Source organism: Chelonoidis abingdonii, chromosome 1 (assembly GCF_003597395.2).
Source record: "Chelonoidis abingdonii isolate Lonesome George chromosome 1, CheloAbing_2.0, whole genome shotgun sequence".
NCBI classification, from domain to species: domain Eukaryota; kingdom Metazoa; phylum Chordata; order Testudines; family Testudinidae; genus Chelonoidis; species Chelonoidis abingdonii.
Window position 1 is genome coordinate 85,536,317 of NC_133769.1, and position 8,271 is coordinate 85,544,587.

The window sequence follows — 8,271 nt, forward strand, 5'->3', positions numbered from 1 at the left end:
CACAGAATGTCACCTTGCTTATTAGGCTTAGAGACACTGTCAATCAATTGATTACAATAAAATATATGGATTTTACATGGACAAGCGAAAGTGACAGGGTAGGCAGTTCCATACCCCGAGATAGGTTTTGCAGTAAGACAAGATAGCACAGTAGCCAATGGTTAACAGGTTACATAATATCTCCGCCCATGGTCTTAAGTTAGCAAGTTAACATTTAATTAATACTTTGATAAAATGTTGTTAGTATAAAATATGTATGTTGAATTGTGATTTGGGGTCCATAGGAATGGAGTAGCTCTTCTGATTGTCCAGCAGATACATTCCTAGGGGTTAAAGCAAAGAAACAGTAAAAGTATATGGCAATAAAGATTGTCTTCTTTATGTCTTAAGCCAGGCATTGCTCCCTGGGAAAGGGAGGTGGGAGGATTGACATATGCTAACCTTTTATAAACTCAAGGTTGGATCTGTGGGAAGAAAGTTTTTCCTGTAGGGAGACGAACACAATAGGAACAGGGATTCTTTGTTCAATCAGCGACTCTCAATATGACACAATTATTTAGTTCTTAGCTCCAACACCTGGCAATTTGCTGACTAGTCTTATTTTAGCAAAACAAAGTTAGCTGTTTACCTCAGCTTTCTTTTAGCTGATCACTATTTGCTAGGCCTCTGGTCTCTTGACCGTACTCTGGACTTTGGGTCTGGAAAAGAGCTGGCACAATCCATATACCAGGTTGTTATATAAAATGCACATGGATTTTAATCCTTCAGCAGATAATTATGAAGAGAACCCCTCAATCATGACAGGCAGCACGGGTACTTGGCTGCAAATTTAACAAGTGGGCAATGGAGGCTGGCATCATGGGCTCATTGGAGATGAGCATCGATTATTTAAAAGTGAGTGATAGACTATGGTTATGATGTGGAATGACTATAAATACCAGCTACTTATGTTTTATGTGATAGAGAAGGGGGAGCTAGTGGAGGGATGCAAAAAGAGCAGTGACATGGCCAAAATGACAGGCTTGGAAAATGATCTTTGCAGCAGTATGCTGAATGCATATAAGCAGGTCAAGATTGCATTTGTCAAGGTCAGAGAGGAGAATGTTGCAGTACTTGAGACACAAGATGATGAAAACCTGGATAAGAATATAATAGATAAGACCAATGATCCATGTAGCCCAGTATCCTGTCTTCCAATAGTAGCCAAGGTGCCTCAGAGGGAACGAACAGAACAGGCAATCATTGAATTATCCATCCCATGTCGTACACTCCTAGCTTCTGGCAATCAGAGGCTAGAGACACACAGAACGTGGGGTTGGATACCTGACTATCTTGGCCAATAGCCATTCATGGACCTATCCTCCATGCACATATCTAATTCTTTTTTGAACGTAGTAATACTTTTGGCCTTAACAACATCCCCTGTCAATGAGTTCCAGAGGTTGATTGTTCGTTATATGAAGAAGTAGTTCCTTTTGTTTGTTTTTAAACCATCTGCCTATTAATTTCACTGTTCTTGTGTTATGTGAAGGAGTAAATAATACTTCGTTATTTACTTTCTCCACAAGGTTCACAATTATATAGACCTTTATCACATATCCCCTTAATCATCTCTTTTTTAAGCAGAACAGGCTCTGTCATTTTAGTCCCTCCTTATACAGAAACAGTTCCATACCCTTAAACATTTTTGTTGCCCTTCTCTGTATCTTTTCCAATTCTAATGTATCTCTTTTGAGATGGGGCAACCAGAACTGTACACACTATTCAAGGTGTGGGAGTACCATGGATTTATATAGTGGCATTATGATACATTCTTTCTTATTATCTACCCCTTTCCTAATGGTTCCTAACATTCTGTTAGCTTTTTTTGATTGCCACTGCACATTGAGTGGATGTTTTCAGAGAACTATCCCCCATGAGTCCAAGGTCTCTTTCTTGAGTGATAGCAGCTCATTTATCATTTATTATTTAGCATCATTTTGTATATGTAGTTAGAATTATGTTTTTAACACATTACTTTGCCTTTATCATCAGCCATTTTGTTGCCCCATCAGCCAGTTTTGTGAGATCCTTTTGTAACTCTTCGCAGTCTGCTTTGGACTTAACTATCTTGAGTAAATGAGAACTTTTAGTGTGGATGGATAATAAAGGCCTAATCTTAGAGATGTTATGCAGAAGGAATTGGCAAGATTTAAACATAGCCCAGATGTGAAGATCAATAGAGAGATTTAGTACCTTCATTTCCCATGACTGCACATACACATTGGGTATTGATACATACATCTGGATAGTATGATACATAATTTTAGCACAGATATAAATGAATCCCTTAGAGGCAAGGCTGGAGAATCAGGGTCCATGCAGACATTTAAAAAAAAAAAGGCATAGATCATGTAAACCCATCCCTTCCTCGGTCGTCTTCTCTACTGCTTGTGTTATATTTTACATAGGATTGATAATACAAATCCTTTTTGGGGAAACTAGTAACTAGTAAAATCACACTGCAAAATATAGGATTAAAAACCATAGCCACATTAGCCACAGTTTTCAAAAGATTGGCTTCTATGTGACTTAAGAGCAGAAGTCCTATTAAAAGTCAGTGGTTTGGTGCTCATAAGTCACTAGGTGCTTTTCAGAATTCCACTCTGAGGTCTTTTGAAAATCCATATTTAGGTGCCTAAATAAAACTGGCTTTATTTTCAGATGTGCTGAATAAACACAAATTCCTATTAAAGTTAATGAGCTCTGCTGCTATTTTTAGGATTTAGGATCCTAACTTTAGGCATCTTGATTTCAAAATGCTGGCCCTCCAATTTACTTTGTTGGCCTTAAAAATATTTATGAGCCCATGGGACTTTATTACATCATCTCACAAAATGGTCTCAATAATATGAATATGAAGTCCAGTAAACATTGTTTATCAAATCTGGAAAGCAGCCGGTAGAGCTAGATGGGTTACAGATGTGCAGGACGTGATCATGGAAAATTCATAAAGGAGGCATGTTTTCAAAAGCTTGCATTTGGTCTTCCTTAACTTAATGAGAACTCAATACTGAAACTGCTTATAAGATATAAAATTTGCAAAAATTCTGCCTGCAGTCTTATTAGTTTTCCAACTAAAGCATTATCTTCAGTAAAGAAGAGTTGCTGCAAGCAGTATTAAATATAATAGAAAAATGCCACTGTTGTTTTGGGGTAGCCAAGACTGGACATGTGCAGGCTGATAAGTATAATGCTGCCTCCATTTCCATCTTTGCTTACCCTTGCACTCCTTTAAATTCAAGGAAACATCAGAGTTGTTCTTCTGCATGGTGTAACTATCAGTATATTTGAAAATTATTGAAAATGGTTTGTCTGAGTCAGCTTGATGTGCATTTGATTGAATATAATGTTGTGATCCATTGTTATTTTAATTGTCCCCCAGCGATGATTCTCCCTCTCCTCCAAGTGTTTTCGTATTTATATTGTGAATCTGAAAGTCCATGGTTTTCTCTCAACTTTGCAGTCACCTTCTTTTCACGTAAAAAAGACTGAATGGTGCTGTCGTTGGAGCATATCAGTATCACTCCTCCATATAATATGTTCTTGTGGGCAAGAGAGTTGCCTTCTGGGCAGAGGTCCTCAGGCTTTTGGGGTCAAGAAAGACTTTTGGGGGTCAGCGGACTATCCAGGAGGATATGTCCAAATTGAAGGATGTTCAATTACTTCACCTAGGAAACAGTCTGCACTCCCAGAGTACAGACATTAATTGCTCCAGAAAACGTCACAGGGAAAGTCAGAGTAATACACTTATCTTAATGGGTGCAATGTTAGCAATCCAAGGAGCCAATAGAGGACACACAGTAAACACTCAGAATCTGGGCAGACCACCCTAAATGGTTTTATTTAAACTAATTATGGGTAAGAACCTGAAAGTGGAAATCTGTAGGTAAGAAAGGGCTGGATAAACAATTCAACTGTGCAGAAACTAACACGTAAAACCCTGCAGTCCAGCTATCCTGCCCCATCCAAAACACCCCCACCAAAGCTATCCCTCTTATATAAAGACAAAATCCAAACACACATTCCATGTTAGGATGCTGAGAAATGAGATGCGAACCACCACCACCCCATATTAAGCACACAAGTGTTGGCTGCCTTATATGTCATATGGCCTTTTATCTTGCAAAAGGGCTCCAGTAATGGGGTAGGAGAGAGGCTCCCCCAAAAGATGTAAAAGGTTGGAGGTCTCACAGGAATCATGGAATCTCTGGCCAAGATTTTCAAAAACAGGCATCTAAGTTATCAAAAGCCATATTTAGGCAGCTCCATAAGTGGCCTGATCAAAAAGTATGCTGTAGTTCGCTCTGGCCTCCCAAACTTCATTGTACTCTCTTCCCTCTTGGGGAAAAATCACTAGATTTTTCTTTCATTCACAAGAATCGAGTGATTTTTTTGCCAACCTCCATTAGCCATTTTTAGAAGATGGGAGCTCTTTTTGTTATAGCAATTGGAGACAAAACCAATAATTAACTCAGAAGGCTTTGGGGAGAGTTCTTTTTCCTAGAGTCACTGTTGCAAGTGGGTTTGATGGGAAAGGTGGAGAGAGTTCACAAACAAAGAGACTCTACTGATTAGTATTATGCAACATGTTCCTTACGCCTTTCATCCCAAAAAGTTTTAGAAACTATAGATCAAAGTATCATCTAGGTGGGTTATTCTCACTCATGGAACAGGAAACTCCATCAGTCTGGACATTATTCTTTATGGAAATATGGGTTTTTCCTCTCCACAGAAAGAGAAGGGTATTAGAACCCTAGAGCATGAAGTTCTCCTGAGAGCCAGAAGCCAGGGGCATTAGCACCATGTTTCTGTTTCCCCCTTTCCTGTATTTGTCCACTATGGACAGCAGCCAGTCAGTACATATCACACTGCAGAGCAGTGGGGAGAGAGCGCTACTGATGCTTGTATGATCAGTATGATGGGTTCTTTAATACTCGTGCATGCCATATAGGATCTTGCTTTTTAAACATACAGAAGACCCATGTGCAGTAAACTGTTGACAACTTTAGCTCAGAAGGATGAAGCGGTGAGTCTGTCCTGCCATGATTTAGATGCTTGTGGTTTGAGGCAGTCTAAATATTTCAAGTATGATGCTGCAAGCATGAAATGATCCCTTCCAGAACAGTTAGCTAAAGGGGTTGTTGTTACTGAGTAGCACATTCATTTTCTTCTCTCACTGAAATTGAGTACACCACCTCTCCAGAAATCCATCTCCTTGCTATTTTGGAGAGCAAGACTGTAACAGGAACTTCCCCAGGGCTGCCTGGTTGTTCCTTCAAATGATCTCCAGTAGATTCTGAGTTTGCTATGGATTTTTGTTTGCTGGTTTTGTTTGAGAGAGAGGATAGAACAGATTTCAGAATACAGATACACTATATCACAGACATTGTGTAAGGCAAAAGTGCACATGCTAATTCAGTTATTCTCTGTGGTACATTTTCCAGGCTTTGGGTAATGTTTTCAAAAGAGCTCAAAGGTCAGATTTGTAAAGGTATTTAAGTACCTAAGGTGCAGATAGGCACTTCTCAGGATTTTCAAAAGACTCCCTCTGCATCTTTAGGCAGCTAAATACTTTTAAATATCTGGCCTTAAATACTATTTTCAAAAACATGACATAACGCCTTAGGCCCACATTTTTAAAGGTACAGTAAAAGCTTTTTTATCCAGCATGTTGAGGGAATAGGGGTGCTAGGAAGTGGAAAAATTCCAGTTAACTAAGAGGAAGGGTGTTTGGGGGTGGGTAAGGGTTCGGAGCAGGGTGTGTGGGGTGCCGGATCCAGGGGGTGCTCACCTTGGGTGGCTCCCCACAAGCAGCGACCTGTCCCTGCTGCTTCTAGGTGGAGGCATGGCTAGGCAGCTCTGCGTGCTGCCCCCATCCTGCCCTGAGCACTAGCTCTGCAGCTCTCATTAGCCGGGAATGGCGCCTGCAGTTTCACTCCTAAATTAGTTAGGCATTTCAGTGCTGAGCACAGCAACGCCTATATACCTTTTAAAAATCTGGGCCTACGTGGCTAGCTTCACAAAGGGGACCTAGGTACTGCAGCACTTTTTATCCTGCTTCAGGATGATATCAAATTTCAAAATCTCAGAATTACCCACAAAGTGATAATCAAACTTTTTGACTATCTCTATTAAAACTACTCACTGAGGTTACAAACCATGGATCATACTTGAGATCCTTATTCAGATTTAAGTCAGTCCTGAAGCAAAATTTTATTCGCTTCAGAAATTTGCTTAAATGAAAATTGTGTAAGGACCTTCAGGATTTGGTCCCACACATTAAATAAATAACCAATAAAGCTGTTACAAATAATATACTATGCTATGACAGACATTTAAAAAGTAAATGTAAAAGTATTCTTCACTATTTATAAAGGGCCAGATCCTCTGCTTGTATTAGTCAGTGTCACTCCATTTACTTCAGCTGAGAAGCAGTGCTTTACATCAATTGCTATCTTGCCTGCTGTCTGTATACTTGCTGCTGCATTTCTCTCAGCTTGATCTATTGATGCTATACAACTTCATCAGAGATTGAAGCTATAAAACTATTGTAATATGGCAAAGCTTTGCTCATAAAGAAAAAGTAACATCCTGTGACTTTTCCTTGCTTTTTTATGAAAATAGTTTGACAGCTTTCTCCCCTTTTTATCCTGCGATAAAGCAGCTATAGTTCATGGGAATGAAAAAGCAACACATTTCAGGATATCAAAGAAAATAAAGAGTAAATTCCACGTCATACCACTAGGGTTTTTTTGGGGTGGTGCTGGCAGGGTGAGGGAGGATTCATCTGACCTGCTGAGATTCACGAAGAGGAGCATTCAAATGGAGGTTGAGTAGGTTTCTTCTCAGTAACACCTCTGAGATTACACATAAAAATTAATTACTTTTTCATTGTAAAACAAAAATAATGTTTTAACTCTGTATCTCTCTAAGCATGGCTGGAGAGGAAATGTGAGTTGGAGAAAATTAGTTGTTCTCTTATTTCCTTGGGGGATTGATAGAACCTACACCAAAATAAAAAGAAAAAAATGGAGGTTAGGGGCCACTTTCTGAATATAAAATCCCTTTAAGGTGACCTAAGTTGGATACCGCAAAATCGAAACTCAGCATGGGTTTAATGTGATTTAATATAGAATTTAATGTAGTTTCAGGTTTCCTTTGAAAAGTTTGCACTGCTCTAATCAGTGTTATGGCTAAATGTGCTAAAGGATTTTTCCTATTGCACTAACCAGTTCCTATGTGACATACCCTGACAAGGCTGCTTCAGTGTTACTGTGTGCCATGTTAAGTTACCAGCTGGCTTTCAAAAATAAAGTTTATTTCACTTTCAATAACTGATGGTGTGATTAAACCAGCATCAGTTTTTGCCTTCCAGTTGAATGTGTTCTGTACATTTTCAACCAGACCATTTTCTCCAAAGGCCCCACAGCAAAATTGCTTACATGAACAGTTTTGTTCAGTATTGGACTCATACAAGCTTTCTGTATTGCATACAGAATTATGCTAAGTGGAAATAAAGATTAATAACAGAGCTGTAGATATACCCTGGAGGGATACATGGCAAAATATTGTTAGCTGTATTATCAACCTCTTCAATTTTCTATCATCACAACAACAATTGTTGCCAGCTGGAGTGTCTTTGCTTAAGCATTTTATACTCAGGTATAGATCTGTGCTGAGTACATTCTAAACACTCCTTTTCCAAAGGATTTGGGTTACATTGAGTAGTAAACTATTCCTTTCTCTTTGGGTAAAACTGAGCAGGTAAGCACTGGACATGAAAAAATGTAGATGAAATGTTTACTGCTTTGTATTTGAGGGGCTCTATAACAATTTGCAATATAGTTTCCAAAAATTCAGGCAGAGTAGATAGATTCATCTCATTCTTCCATTTCTTTTTGAGGTAAAGGATAAACAGACAATACCGAGCTACCTGAGACATATATTTTCCACAAAAAAATATTATGTTGACATAAATATCTTGTGGATATGGTTTTCTAATAGAAAACCTGCAACAGATAACTGCAAATTGGTCAACACCCCACAAAACTACAAACGAAAGTTTCATACTCACTGTAGAGTCAAAAAGGTACCGTAAGAAGAAAGGTAATTCCAAAATAACACTATATGTACCCCAACCTAAACCTTCTTCATAGGCTTGACTAATGATGCAGTTCTTTTCCCCATCCTAAATCTTCTCCCCAGACACCTGCTCCCTCCACCAGAAGA